Genomic DNA, 16,259 nt, shown 5'->3' with positions numbered 1-16,259 from the left:
GCCGGTTCTGAAACTTTAACTTTGCATATTAAGACAGTGGTTCTCGACTCAGGGTGGTTTGACCCCCTAGAGAATATTTGGAAATACCTGGAAATAATTTTGATTGTCACACCGAAATAGACAGTGTTGCTATTGGTATCTAATGTGTAAATACCATGCATACACATCCCACATTGCACAGGACAGCCTGCTCCTGTCCCCCACACAACAGAGAATGACTAAGATCAAAATATCAATAGTGCAAATGTTTTAAAACCATGCATTAGCAAGTTCTGTGGAGATGAGGTAGAGCTGGAAATATAAATATAAGGAAATATATATATTAAATTCATTGCAATGAATGAACCCATGGTCTATGTGCATGATTGGGTAGAGCCCATAAAAAGCTTGCCCTGCAATTTCCCCATCTTTATTTCTAACATTTCAATTTGGGCCCATAATTCATCATCCTTTCCTTAACCGAGGGAATTCTAACAGCACTATTGGAATTAGAAGGAACCTTAGAGGTAATCTAGATCCTGGGTCAGGAAAGCTCCAAGTGTCTTCAATGGCTGGAATAGTTACCAGATATATTACTCATTTCAGATGTAAAATTAAAGGGAGACTGTCAGCTAAGAGGATCAAAGAGAAACACCGTCCCCATAACAAGGAGCATATCTAGTACCTGGATCTTAGTTTTTAATAACATTCTCCAATGAAAGGAACCATGCTTTTGGAGAAATGGATAGTTCTAGGACTGAGGCAGGAAATATAAAATATAAATCTTGACCAACTTATCATGCCAGCAAATATGAAAGTGTTGCCTGCCCTTCCCAAACCAAGTACCTACATTGGGTCTGTCAAAGGAGAACAGCATCCAACTTCACACAGTAAATGTTAGAACAACTGGAACAATAAAATAAGTAAAGTGGTATTGGATGATAACCCAAAGTATAAAATAAAGATCCATGGGTCCATACTGATATAAATTATCAAAAGAATACATTGATAAAGGTGGAGAAATGACAAATATCCCATGTTGAAGAATTCCAAGTAGTTTATGTTGCCATTCCGCCTCTCGGAGTAGGAGCCTAACTACCCACTCCCTAAGGGCGGGCTACACACAGAAACTTCTTTCTGAAGTATACAGTGTGGAAAGAGGGAAGGAGGAATAACTGGATAGTGGAAAAACCTGGCCAACACTCCTTCAGCCAAGTGATCAGGCTGATAGGAACAGTCATAAATCATGCTGGTGGTATGTATCAGCATGATATGATATGATATGATATGATATGACATGATATGATGAGAATGGCACTTCACTTCTGCGATCTGCCTCCTCAAAACCCAAACCTCTGGTCTATTTAAAAGAAAAACATCAGCTACTCTCCAATAGATGAGCATTCTACAAAATGCCTGACCATATTCAAAACTTTCAAGGTCATTAACAAGAAAAAGTTCGAGAAATAGCCCAAGGAGACCTAATGACTAAATGTAACGTAGTGTCATGGATGGGATCCTGGAGCAGAAAAACAGCACTAGGCAACGAGTAAGGAATTTCAAATAAACTAAGGACTTTAGCTCATAATAATGTATCATTATTAGTTCATTACTTTGTAAAAAATGCACAAGGCTAATATAAGATGATGATAATAGGTTAAACTGTATACAGAGGATATAGTTATACCTGGTCAATTTTTCAATCTAAAACTGTTCAAAAAAATGAAGTCTTTCAATTAAAAAAAAATGATTAAAGGGAGAGAGGAGGGCTATGAGGTGCTAGAAAGTCAATATCCTGCCTATATAGCATTTGCAGGTTGAAAAAAATTAATGGATTTGGCTTGCAATTAAACCTGGTCCATAGCTGCACAATATGTAACCCCCAGGCTGGTTAATCCCCTTTCTTTTGCAGATAATGGGACCAAATCCTATCACCAGTGAAAAGTTTACCGAAGATGTACAACTATCAGTTGCAAAGTCAGGCTCCTGGAAGGCAAATGCCTTCGCGGCCAGGGCGGTGCTTTTTCCCCAAGGAGCCTCTGCTACGGGCATGATGACGCACCAGTGAATCGTGGCAGACAGCAGTGACCGGACAGTTAATCTCAGCTCTTCACTTCCAGGTGCAGTTTATGTGACTAGACAAAGTCTGAAACTTCTTACACAGGAAGCACAGAAATGAGGAAACAGAATTCTAAACACAGCTAAGTTATTAGAAGAGGAGTTTTAACATTGGTCAAAAGTTATTAAGCAACAAAGAAATAACGTAGTCTTTTATCTTGTCATTAGCTCATAGCAGCCAAAATTAGCGAACAAAGAATAGTAGATGTATGGGGTTTAAAATGATTTTTTTCCCCAGTGGTAATAAGGAAAGAATAAGGGAAAAATCTGAGCATTGGTAAAAATTTGAAATTGTTTGGATGATGCAAAATGACATATTCAAGTAGGAGTCAATATGCAGGCTAATTTCTAACTCAGCTAAGCTGTAATTTTATAACTATGGACATGGCAGAACCTGATGATGAATTTAGGAAAATGTTGCTGTGGTTGAATACTTTGATGTTATTACGTGCTTTAGATGAATTGACATTCTTCTAAATGAGCAATGAGCATAGCATATGAACATAAAATAGGTTTGTTGGAAGTGTTATTAATCTTTAAAAATGGGAATATTATACATTAATCAATTTGAAAATAAGTGACTTTTATTTTGAAAAATTGGTTATAATTTTACCGACTTTCAAAATTCAATTCTTGATTTTAAAAAGGCATACTTAATAGACAGAAATGTGGTTTTCCTTTTATCATCAAATCAACCCTGTATATTCATTATCTAGCTTCAGGACTTATTAATATATAGACATTCTTGTTTTATCAATACCCCTATCAATTTCCACTTCTAGATTGTTTGGAATCAATTCCCAGACATATCATGTTGTAAATATTTCAGTATGTATCAATATATCTGTAAGAAAAGGACTTTAAAATATGATACAACCATAATACCATGATCACAAAAATTGAATATTTCCTTAATATCATCAAATGTCTTGTCAGGGTTCACATTTCCCGAATTGTATTACAGAAATTTATCATTTTTTTAGTTTATTTGAATTGGGTTCTAAATAAGATCCTTATATTGTGATTGGTTATTATCTCTTTTAAATCATGGGATTACTTTCTATTTCCTTTATTTGAGTGTTATTTATAGTCAAGTAAAACCTTCTCATTTTAGAAAGAATAGTTTAGCAATAATATAAAACCCAGTGTTAATTCCACATTTGTATTTGCCCTGAAGAACTGTTGGTTCTATTAAATAACTAGTGTTCCTAGTTGTTACTTGTAGCATTTTAACAATTTAGAAATAAGACAAAATGATCCTTGTTAGAATCCATCAGGCAATTGTAACCAGGATGGAGGAAACAGAATTTTGTGAAGAAAAGTTCTCCTCCAATAAACTGGATAAACTTGTTCAACAAGCTATTATTTTGGCTATTCCAAGGCTGACAGGAAGGACTAAAGAAAAATGTGGATTAGCCAAAGGGAGAATCATGGCTATATTTTATAGTGTCAGAAGATGATAGGATTTAAAATTTTTTTCTCTACTACTAGCTGAAGCAGAGTGTGAATGGGTGATGGAGTAACTTACAAAATGCAGAAATAAATTCTGCTTGTCCAGGAAGCTCATTGAAGGGCAAGATAAAACCGTTGTGAATACTTTCTCCCCTGAGAATTGCAGGAGGAGTTGATCGACTGAGAGAAGGCACAGGAAAATAAAAATTTTCAAGGATATTTTCAAAAGATTTCACATTATAGTTATTTTTGGATACTGTATGTTTGCTTTGTCTGAATAGCTGACATTTCCCATTTTTCAATATCTGTGAATGGCTTGGTTTGTGCTGACCAGTTCTCTTATCACACCCATCTATTTGTCATTGTTTATCTTCACATTTTTCCAAGGATTCCTTTTACTTATTCTGGTTCCATAATCCACTGGCCTTAGTAAACAAGGAATTCGCTGCTGACCACTGTGCGTAGCTTTTCCAGTGGCAGTAAAGGGATGATGCTTAAATTCAAAAGCATCAATTCAATAGGGTGGTGGTTGCTGGGGGGAGGGCGGTATTACAGGACTAAGCGGTAATGGCAAAAATATAATAAAGGTTATATATTTAAAAAAGGCATCGTTTCCAATACAGCTTTATAGGGTTACAGCTGTGGTATTGAGACTGGGCAAAGGGATGTTTCTGATATAAAAATCAGATACTGAGCAGGGCATACCAAGTGCTAGTCAATTATTCTTTCCTTTGTTCACTCTTTTGAGAGTGGTTCTGGATTACACTTTGCTTGTTAATCTTAAAATAAGATGAAACAGTCATGTCTTTTAGTCTTACTCTAGAAAATCTGATTTAAAATTGTCCTGGTTGGGGCTGGGTATCTGTTGCAAAGCTCCCGTGTGCTTCCAGTCTAGAGCAGGTTGCACATAGGTGTTTTAGACGCCGGGCGCGGTGGCAAACCATGCCGATCGTGGCCATGCTCATGGCAAACATGTTCGGGAGTGAAAAGGAAAGACCATAAACACGTGGATAAGATGAATTCATCTAGTGCTAAGTTCAGTGGAGAGAACTGAGATAAAGGGAAAGAACAGAGGTGTTGAGAAGCAGCTTCTTTAAAAAAAAGTGGTCCCAGAAGACATCTTGGGGGAGGTGAGAATGGGACAGAAATTTAAATGATTTTATTATGCTCAAGGGAAGAGGAAAAAGAAGGAAAGGCCTTTCTTCAGAGAGGGATCAAAATATGTAAATCTCATTTATTTTAATGTTAAGAGCTTTATTTTCCTTAGAAAGTTAAGTGTCAGGACTTGACCTTTTAACGGTTTAATTTTATTGGACGCCTACCTTATGTCAGGCACTTTGCCAGGTATTGAGAGTACAGGATGAATAAAGCACAAGAAACTTTTGACCTGGGGCAGCACGAATTAACATATTCGATATAGAATGAGACGTGCTAACACAGAAATAATGACAAGGAGGAGCTCTTGATGCATGGGTGCCTTCTGGGCTCCCTTTGGCACATTCCAGGGACCATTCAGCCTATTTTCTACTTAGCAATTCTTTGCACCTCAGTTTTGACTTTTGCCTTTCATATTTTAGAGAAGTGGTTTTAAATGAAAGATAGAGTTGATATATGTTAGGCAATTGTGCTGCTCTTTGGGTAGAACTGATCAATTGAATAATTTAGTGTAAGAACATTTATTCTCTTATTGTGAACTGCTAGGTTCTGTAGTGACTCAAAATAAATATGATGTAGTTAGTTCCTTGGGTGAATTTAAGGAAAGTAGGTAAAATAGAAAATTATAAATGCTGTAATAAGGTATGCAGTTTGTGCGTGAGCGGAGGAGGGAGTGACGAACTTACACTGATCATAAACCTTGTTGGGATCCGGGGTCCCTCAGGGAGCTAGTGCTGGCTCTATTTATATTTCTTTTACAAGATGACACAACCAAGATGGAGTGGTTTTTTCTGGAACCTCTTTTATCAGGGTGACAAATTAGGTCAATAGGTGATCATTTAAGACCATCATGAAAGATAGTTAAAGGAACACTTTAATAAGCGTATTTATTCTGATTTTTCTTTTTAGATGATTTTTTCTCTTTCACTGCATTTTACTTTCAGTTCAGAAACAATTCTGGGTGCTTTTTAATGGTTCATTAACACTGCAAGGTAACATTCTGTGGTTGGCTTTTACAGAAACCATGAACAGGAGTTAGAGTAATAAGTACAGATGAAAACAGGAGTTAAATAATAATAGTAATTTCATAACACCTTTCCCCTCTGAGAGTTTAGCATCTTATGAAACATACACAGGGATACTGAGACTTCACAGTGGGAAGGTGGCAGAAATCATCACTTCTATTTGAAACTGAGTTTTCCCTGAGTTTCTCTGTGGAAAAGAAAAGTGAGGTGATATGATAATTTTAAAGCTACTCTAAAAAATATCCCTGAGGGAAGAGCCTTCTTGTGTTAAACCCAGTTTCCTACATGCCAACTGTTGGTTATGAATGCATTCATTATTTTAAACAATCGTAAACCTTTAATAAATATTTGCTAATATCAGTTATCATTCAACATTTGGTTAAGTGATAAACCCCCAGATTGGATCTTAACTGACTGTACATACCAAAATGTTTAGCCTTCTTACATGGAGATATTCTGTATTTAATATTTGATTCTACTCCTCTGTCAGTTCATTTTACCCTACCACACTGACTATAAGATTGATGTGGCAGGGAGCTCTAGCCAAATACACAGCTTGGTCTTGTTTTCACCTTTATTGAAATATAGTTCATACACAGAAATTCTATATATTTAAGGCAACTTGATATTGTGATATATGCGTACACTGTGAAATGAATGCTGCAATAGAGTTCATTAACACATTCATCATCACTATTAGTTACCCTTCCTCCCTCCCTCTTCCTTCCTTCCTTCCTTCCTTCCTTCCTCCCTCCCTCCCTCCCTCGCCCCCCTCTCCCATCTTCCTTCCATTCATCCTCCCTCCCTTCCTCCCTTCCTCCCTCCCTTCCTTCCTTCCTTCCTTCCTTCCTTCCTTCCTTCCTTCCTTCCTTCCTTCCTTCCTTCCTTCCTTCCTTCCTTCTTTTTCTTTCTTTTTTTAATGCTGAGGAGACTTAAGAGTTACGTACTTATCAAATTTTAAGTATACAATAGTATTTTCTTAAAATTTTTTAAATTGTATTTATTGGGGTGACATCAGTTAATAAAATTATGTAGGTTTCAAGTGCACAATTCTATTATACATCATCTGCATATTATGTTGTATGTTTACCACCCCAAGTCAAATCTCGTTCCATCACCATTTATTCCCCCTTTTTCCTCTTCTATCGGCCCCACCCCACTTCCCCTCTGGTAATCAACATCTGTAGCCAGCATGCTGTACAGCAGATCTCTAGAACTTACTTATTTTACATAACTGAAATTTTGTAAACTTTGGGAAACATCTCTCCATTTCCCCCTTAAGCCCCCTGCCCTTGGTGACCACTGTTCTCCTTTCTATTTTTATGAGTTGACTATTTTAGATTCTACATATGAAAGAGATTATGGAGTTTTTGTCTTCCTGTATCTGGCTTATTTCATAATGTTCTTCAGTTTCATCCATGTTATCAAATATAGTAGTATTTCCTTCTTTTGAAATGACTGAATACTATCCCATTATACAGTAAGTTCTCACTAAGCATCATTGATAAGTCCTTGGAACTGTGGACAAATGATGTATAATAAAATCAATTTTACCATGGGCTAATTGATATAAACGAGATCTAAGTTCTTATAACATCTCATTGAAGTTATAACAAAACGATGTTGAAGGAAATGTTATTTGAGGATGTGTGTGTGTGTGTGTGTGTGTGTGTGTGTGTGTATGGCATACCACATTTTCTTCATCTATTTACCTGCCCATGGGCCTTTAGGTTGTTTCCATATCTTGGCTATTATGAATGATGATGCAATGAACGTAGGAGTGCAGATATCCCTTCCAGATCCAAATTTCATTTTATTTGCATATGTACCCAGAAGTGGAATTACCGGATCATATGGCAGTTCTATGTTTACTTTCTAAAGGAACTTCTGTAATGTTTTCCACAGTGTTGCAGCAATTTTTATTTCTACCAATAATGCATATGGCCTCTCTTTTTTCCACATCATTACCAGCTTGTTATCTTTTGTTTTTTTTGATAGTAGTCCTTCTAACAAGCATGAAGTGATATCTCATTGTGCTTTTGGCTTGAATTTTCCTAATATGGTATATCACATTGATTAATTTGCATATGTTGAATACTCCTTGAATCCCAGGGATTCATCCCACTTGATCATGGTTTATAGTCCTTTAAATGTAATAGTGAATGTGGTTTGCTGGTATTCTGTGTATCCATGTTCATTAAGCTATTGGCCTTTAGTTTTCTTTTCTTGTGGTCTATTTGTCTGGCTTTGGAGTCAGAGCTTGGAAGTATTCCCTTCCTTTTTTGGAAGTATTTAAGAAGGATTGATATGAATTATTTGACTGTTTGGTATAATGCACCAGCAAAGATATCTGGTCCTGGGTTTTTATTCATTGAAAGGGTCTTGATTACTGATTCGATATTTTTATTTGTTATAGGTCTGTTCAGACTTTCTATTTCTTCTTAATTCTGTATTGGTAGATTGCATGTTTCTAAGAATTTGCCCATTTCTAATGGGTTATCCAATTTATTAGTGTGTAATTGTTGAAAATAGTTCTTTAAGTTCTTATTTGTGTGTCATCTGTTGTACTCTGTTCTCTTCCATTTATGATTTCATTTAAGTCATTTCTTTTTCCTTTAGTTAGTGTAACTAATTTTTTGCCAATTTTGTTTCTTTTAAAAACATAACTTAGTTTTGTTGATTTTTTTCTATTGCTTTTCTATCCTCTATTTATCTATACTCAAATCTTCATTATTTTCTTTCTTCTGATAATTTTGCAATTAGTTCTTTATTTTCTACTTTTTGAGACATTAAGTTAGGCTGTTCATTTGAGATATTTCTTTTTTTTTAATGTAGATGTTTGTTGCTGTAAACTTTTCTCTCAGTATTGAATTTGCTGTATCTCATACATTTTAGCATGTTGATGATGATAACTATTACTGCTACTTAGAGGCTTAACTTGCTTCCCAAAGCCTACAGTGATGAAACTTTCCTTGTCTTGGCATTCATAGTGCTCAACAAATGCTTTTTTCTTTCTTAGCATCCTCTTCTTTCCTGCCACTCCACATACCCCTGCTACTACTTTTGAGTCTCTCATCATTTCCTAAATACATCATGTTATTTCACATGTCTGTGTCTTTCCATGTTCTGTTTCTTATTATTAGAATCCTTTCTACTCCTCTGTCTAACTCATTTCAGTTGATGCATTACTTGTATTAGTTATCTATTGCTATAGAGCAAATTAACCCCCAAGTTAGTGACATCAAACACTAATAAACATTTATCTCACACAGGAATTTTGGAAGAGATTAGCTGGGTGGTTCTAGCTCAGCATTTCTCATGCAGTTGTACCACTGAAGATGTGGTCAATTTAAAGAATTGGGCCTGGAGGTTCTGCTTCAAAGATTGTTCACTTACATGACTACCAAGTTAATGTTAGCTGTTGATAGGAGACCTCGGTTCCTTGGCTTATAGACAGACTGCTCCTCACTATAGGGTGAGTATTCTTACAGCTCTGAAGTTGGCTTTATCTAGAGTAAGTGGTTCAAGAAAGAGAAAGGAAGAAACAGAAATATCTTTTATGATCTATACTTGGACCCCACACACTGTCACTTCCTCAATAGAGGAGTCTCTTGGTCATCAAAACTAGCTCTGAATCAGTGTGGGAGGGGACTATACAAAAGCTTGAATGCCAGGAATCCGGATTGTTGGTTATCAACTTTTCTGTGATCTATTCTCATCACCAGGATGCAAATGTGTTTATGTTTATCTTTTTGATGCCTCCAGTAAAACCCTATAGCATTTTACGTTTATTGTTTCTATCTTCCTTTCTCGCACTATTATAAATAATGTAAAGGCAGAGAGCATACAGTTTCATGTTTGTTTCTCCTGGGTCTTTGAAAATTTGTAGCCACAAAGTGGGGAACCAACAGATACAGCTTACATGGAATCAAATCATTACATATTTCTGTTCAGTATTCAAAATCTATCTTCTAAGACAATAGTTTCCTGAAATAGAGAGTATAATGTAGTTGGCGTTGTTTTCTTCACCTAGAGATGAATTATATTATTTTATCACAATTTCTCTTTCTTATTTTTTAATAAGAAAAATTTCCAGTCTGTTTAGATTATTACTTGAGTCTAAACCTATAATTCTCCTCTATTGTAAAACAGAATGAATCACTGTCTTGTACTTTATTGTCTACATTCATTTCCTACAGCTCAAGTGACATCCGTTGGCTGAAGTCTGACCCACAAAAACAGTTGTTTTGTTCAGTTCATTGCAAAAGCTCAATGTCACTTTTTACTTGCTATATTATAAGGTTACTGTTTCATTTATTTTAAAGGATATTAAAAGCAAAGTGAAGAGTGATGCAAGTAATGGAGATTTTATGGCCATGTATTTTCTACAAATTTTTCACCAGGGAGTAAAACATGCAAATAATGTGTTTCTCTCTAGACTTCACATGTTAAAACTAATGGCTTATGTGGGAATAGGTTTCAGATTTAATTCCAGTGATCAGCATTGGAAGCATACTATCAAGCTTTTACCTTTCACCATAGTGGGCTGAACTCCAAGAATTCACTTTCAAACATGAACAACATAACAAAAGCCTTAACTTAAATAAGCAATTAACATTTGCAAAAGAAGAAGCAAGACTAAAATTCATCCATTCAGTTGCTTAATGAATATTTATCAAGGGCATAACATGCACTCAAATGGGTTTGTTAGAGGTTCCCTGACTTTAACTATTACTTGGGTCAATTTTAACTTATAACATTTTGCAATGTCAAAGAGAAAAACAACACTCATCCTGCAAAACTTTTATTTGGTGCTTTTCTGTTTTGATTTCCTTTCTCTCACTATGTTTGAGATTATTTTTAATGATTTGCTTGAAAGCTTTCCTCTGCTAGAAAGGCCGTACAGTCTAACATTCTGTGGCAGAGACTATAAGCTGACTCATTCAGCAGCACCCTCCTCCTTTGCCTTTCTGTGCTATAGGGACCTCAGAGAGGAATCCTTGAATAGCCAGTCTTTTTTATAGCTAGAGCCATGTGACGTGGTGAGGACTATATAGAGAAGTAGCCTGCCTTCTCTTCCTCCTCCTTTTTTCTACCTGGAAAGTACAAATGATACTAGTAGGTTAAGAAGCCACTTGTGATCCTGAGGACAATAATCACACACTAAAGATGGCAGAGCTGGCATATAGAAGGGGCCTGTTGTTTTTTTTCTGGAGATGATAAGTTAATATATGCATATGTTGACCATCAATGAAACTAGGTGATATAGAATAAACATTTCAGGGACCATGGCATCAGTCTTATTCTAGTCTTATTCTGGTAAGAACTTGGGTAAACTTGAGAGTGCTGTTTAAACTTCTCATTTACAAATACAAATATCCTTTAGTAGATTGTTGTGAGAGTAAGTAAAGACAATAGATTAGAGTAATACAATGTAGTACATAAATGCAAAATATAAAATTATTAATTATTAATAAAAATTCTAGAGTATGAATGTCAACATTTTGTCAAATCAAGAGTATTTGTTATCTATGAAGATGGAATTAATTGTTTCTCCTAACTTTCCTTTTTGGGGGCCTCATATTAATGAAGACATTCAAGAGTGAAGAAAAATGCCATTTTTTCTGAATTATATTTCCAACTCCAGTTTTGGGGTGAGTTTCCTAATAATATCAATCTGTGTAATGTGTAAGGTAAATGGAGCATGATAAAAATGTTAAAATATTTTTTTCCAGACTATGATTAAGCTACTAAGAAAGGCAGTTTCTAGGAAAGTTGCCAACAGAGAAAATAGTTCTGGGGAAGGGAGATTCTCTCACAAAATGAATGCATTGAAAATACTCACTTCTTAGGAAATAGAGAAACAAGAATATTAGTTCAAAAGAAAAGGAATCAGCAATAGTCATATGAAGTCAAAACATTAAAAGCAAAACTTTCTTGCCAACTTTTCATTGTCTCAGTGATTCAGTCTATCAAAATGCGTGGGAGAGACAAACAAGTCTGGAGGTGGCAATTCCCTCAGCTCAAGTTTGCTAAGTGGACTATAAAAGACAAGTAGGCTTAAGATGGAAGTCCTACAGGATGACCAGAAGTGCACATAGATTCAAGTGCTTCTTTGAGAACAGGCAGAGCCAGAGTATGACCCTCTTAAATCTAAAGAAGAATAGAACTTTCTCTTTAGAATGTGGTTTTCAAAGCCTTATGACCTCTGTCTGAAAAATATGCTTTTATATCAGGTCTGTCTGGCCTGAAGTGACCCTTTATTAAAAAATGAATACTTTTATACTGGGTTGTTTCTGGATAAAGTAATTTATTTTGGTATTGGTCATGCTTGTTTTTGTGTTAAATATATATGATTTCTTAAAATACGTCATACTAGGATATCTAGTTGGGCTTTCTAGGAGAATATATTAAACTAGATCATCCCCACAGGTATTTTTTCATGAACAGCGTCTTCTATTTAATAATAAAATGTGAAATTATATTTTTATTTCATGGGTTACATTTTAAAAGCAAATGTTTTCTCTTAAAACAGTAATATTCATAAAGATTTCTTTACTCCAAATCAGGGCATACAAATTGAATAATTTATGTCTTTTTAATTAAATTAACCTTCACTCACTTCAAACCCTAATATATTTAAATTTCAATTATACTGTGGAAAAAATGAAAAAGACTGTTTGAACAATGTATTATAAAAGAAGGTTATTTTAAAATATCAAAATATTTTACTTAACTTTTTAACTCCCAAATCCTATTCAATACAGCTGATTTTTTTGACACTTAAAGATTTGTGTTTCCACATAGACCTCATATGAAAGTGTGCATGTTCTTGTTGAAAACAAGAGTCTATGCATTCTTTACTCATAACATTTAGTGCAGCTTCACAGTAGATTTTTGCATTTCTTATCAGGATGTCTTAGTATTTGATAATTATTAACAAATGCTTCATGTGTGTATGTGCAGACCTACACCCTCAAAATTGGAGAGAACCAGTCTCACTTCAATTATTATTATTTGTTTTGTTTGTAGGAGAATGTGTATTTAACATATCTTTTTTGTATATAGTCACTATAAAGTTTGCATTTGCTGTCAGTCCTCAATTCTCTCAGCTGGTAGGTGGTAAGTGACAATAACCCATTGGAAAGAATAAGTTATGATTGGTGAGGTGAATAAAACTCTTTCTAAACTACACAAAAATACAACCACAATGGTTAAATTCATTCAAACAATCATAATTGATAACATTCAGTTGGCTACCAAAATACTCAATTGTTTGATTAATTTAATCAATTATTGTTTCCCAAAGTGCCTTGAGATAGTTTGGTATGATTGCTGTAACTGACATGAATAAAAATGTTTTGATTTCAAGAACAGTTAGTCAAATATAAATTACTCATTGTGCTCTTTTTGGCAACTTCAGCTGTCTTGTTCTTTTCTTGGTGGCAATGTAGTTTTTCACAGACACCTAAGATACAATATTAAGTGTTCTAAAGTATGAATGAGGTACTAGTATCAGCCATTAGACCATACGTAGTTTTAGCTATATATGGGGATATTTATGAGACAAGAATACACACTGAAGTCTTTTAAATAGTCCAGTAGGCTGAACAATGTTATACATTAATGGTTTTTAATAATATTGGAACATATTTTATTCAAGACATATAGAGTCATGCACCACTTAAAGAAGAGGTTACATTCTGAGAAATGCACCTTGAGGCAATGTCATTGTTATGTGAACATTGCGAAGAAGACTTACACAAATAGATGGTATAGCCTATTACACATCTAGGCTATATGGTATAGTGTATTTCTTCTAGGCTATGAGCTTGCACAGGATATTACTGTATAAAACAATGTGAGATTAAATCAAGCATAAGAGAAAAATGACGCACTCAAGAGATGTGTGAACACAAGATGTATGAGGCTATGGCATACTGTTTTGCAGCCCATTTTTAATAAATAGAAAGAGCACACTAAAATAATGATATAAAGTATAGTACAGTAAATACATAACCATATATTATCAACATCAGGTGTCATGGACTGTACGTAATTGTATGTATTATACTTTTATATGATTGGCAGCACAGTAGGTTTGTGTACACTGACATCACCATAGACATGTGAGTAATGTGTTTTGCTATGATGTTATGACAGCTGCAACATCACTAGGTGATAGAAACTTTTTTTGGCTCTATTATAACCTTATGGGATCACCATCATATGTGTGGTCTATTATTGACTGAAATGATGGTGCATGACTACATTGTCTAGACTTCAGGGTATTAAGAATAAAGTAGTTACGAGACTGAAGCAGTGGGAAAAAGAACAGAGAAGTCTCTGTAATTCGGAAGAGGTAGGAGTAAGATGAAGGTAACTAAAGAGGCAGAGTTCTATGTGGTCCTGCCCAGAGTTACAATTTCATGGCTCAATGGGATTAGGTGAGCAAGAGAGGTTGAAGATACATATATAAACCTTTAGGAGACAGGAAGTTATACATATTTTGAAGACAGTAATAATAGGACATCCGAGCAGATTGTAACATTTTCTGGAGGCTATTGAACTGTTCCCTATCCACAGTAAATGGATTTTTTCCAAAATGTACTGTCACATCTAATCCTTGAATAAAACATGGACAATCCTTTGGAAAATATCAGCAGTTGCTCCACACTCTCCTTGAAGACAAGTACATAGAGAAATGTTATTGTTGACAGCTGTGATGAACAACATCTAAAAAAAATACAGAACCCTTAAAACAAAGTTCCTATGCCTTCTTGATAATCATGATGGGGAGGATGAGTAGAGGTGGACTGGGGGCCTTCTAGGGCCTTCTATGAGGGCTTCCTAGCTCTCAGACTGTGATTTTATTTAGAGATTAATTTCTATGTCATTTGTCTCTCAGGAAAGTGACATTGTGGTTAGTGTAATACAAATAGCTCCATCCTAATCTTGTGAATTTTGGGAAAAAGAAAGATTAAAGAGGGAAGTGGTATGGTACTTAGAAAATTCATCTATGTATTCATTTATTCAACAAATACTTATTTTGGAAGGCTCAATGGCATATGGGTCCTAATAGGTTCAAACATTTCTGCATTTAGGTAACTAGAGAGAAAGGAACCTAGAACAATGAGAGCTGGTGACTGGGAAAAAAAGTAATTATTGAAATGAGATTGTGTATGGAATGTGATTATTAGTAACAGTAAGATTCAGGGAAGTGCCTTTTAGCCATTTTATCTGTTGTGGTACATAGAGAAAATAATAACAGCTTATAGCATATCTGCACAGTAATCACAAGAGACTGTGTGAGGCCTGGAGTGACTGGCTGGGGACTTTGGGAGTTTGCACTTGCTCAGCTTCTGTGAGGGACAAGTAGCTCATGACTCAGGAGTTATGATCATTTATGATGACCTTGGAGCAGGTGGGTGGGCCAAAGTAAGGAACAGGAACTGAGAGGCCAAGATGATGGAAGGATCGTGCACAAAGTTATAGAAATCACTAAGGATTACGGCAGAGGTTATGTAAGAGAGAGGGATAGGCCTCAACGAGGAAAAAAAATCTTCAAAGAGGGCTGCAGACAACAGCAGCAAGGAAGATGGGTATCTGTATTAGCTGGCCAGGGCTGCCATAACAAATACCACAGACTGGCTGCTTTAAACAACAGACATCTATTTTCTCACAGGTCTGGAGGCTTGACATCTGAGATCAAGGTGTCAGCAGAATTGGTTTCTTCTGAAGCCTCTCGCTGGTGCTTGTAGGAGACTGTCTTTTCTCTTTGGCTTCATGTGATCTTCTCTCTGTCTGTGTCCATGTCTGAATTTCCCCTTAAAAGGATGTCAGTCATATTGGATTATTGCCTACTTCCAATGACTTGATTTTAAACTAATCACATCCTTTAAAAAATATTTTTTTTAATTTATTTTTAGAGAGAAGGGAAAGGAGGCAGAAAGAGAGGCAGAAAAACATCGACGTGAAAGAGAAATATCGATTGGTTGTCTCTTGAATGCTCCCAGACCTGAAACTGAATCTGCAGCCCCGGCATGTGCTCTGACTGGAATCTAACTGGCGACAAACTAAGCCACACCAGTCAGGGAAAATTAATCACCTCTTTAAAGACCCTATCTCTAAATACATTTGCTTCCTGAGCTACTGCAGGTTAGGATTTCAATATAAGAATTTTGGGGTAGGTGAGACACAATTTAGTCCATAACACTGACAATAGGAACTTTGAAGCTGGAGAGGGAGTTCAGGCAAAAAGGAGTGAGAATTGTTTCAAAATGACAACAAAAAACTATGAGGACACTTATTCTACCTCCAGACCCAATGTTACCACGGCCACTGCTAGAGAGGACAGCAGGGTATAAGCAAGTGAAGGGAAGATTCAGAGAGGAGGATGAAGTTCTAAGGGATTTTGTGGCTGGGGATGTGGTAACATGCCTCATGCTTTCCAAACCTAAATCTCTCTTCTCTTGTAGTCCCCAAAGATTTCCAGGAGTCAGGATATCATACATGTATTTGTGAACAGTC

This window comes from Pteronotus mesoamericanus, unplaced genomic scaffold (genome assembly GCF_021234165.1).
Source record: "Pteronotus mesoamericanus isolate MK-2021 breed Mesoamerican mustached bat unplaced genomic scaffold, CSHL_Meso_final contig_116, whole genome shotgun sequence".
Classification (NCBI taxonomy): Eukaryota; Metazoa; Chordata; class Mammalia; order Chiroptera; family Mormoopidae; genus Pteronotus; species Pteronotus mesoamericanus.
This window is presented reverse-complemented; position numbering follows the sequence as displayed.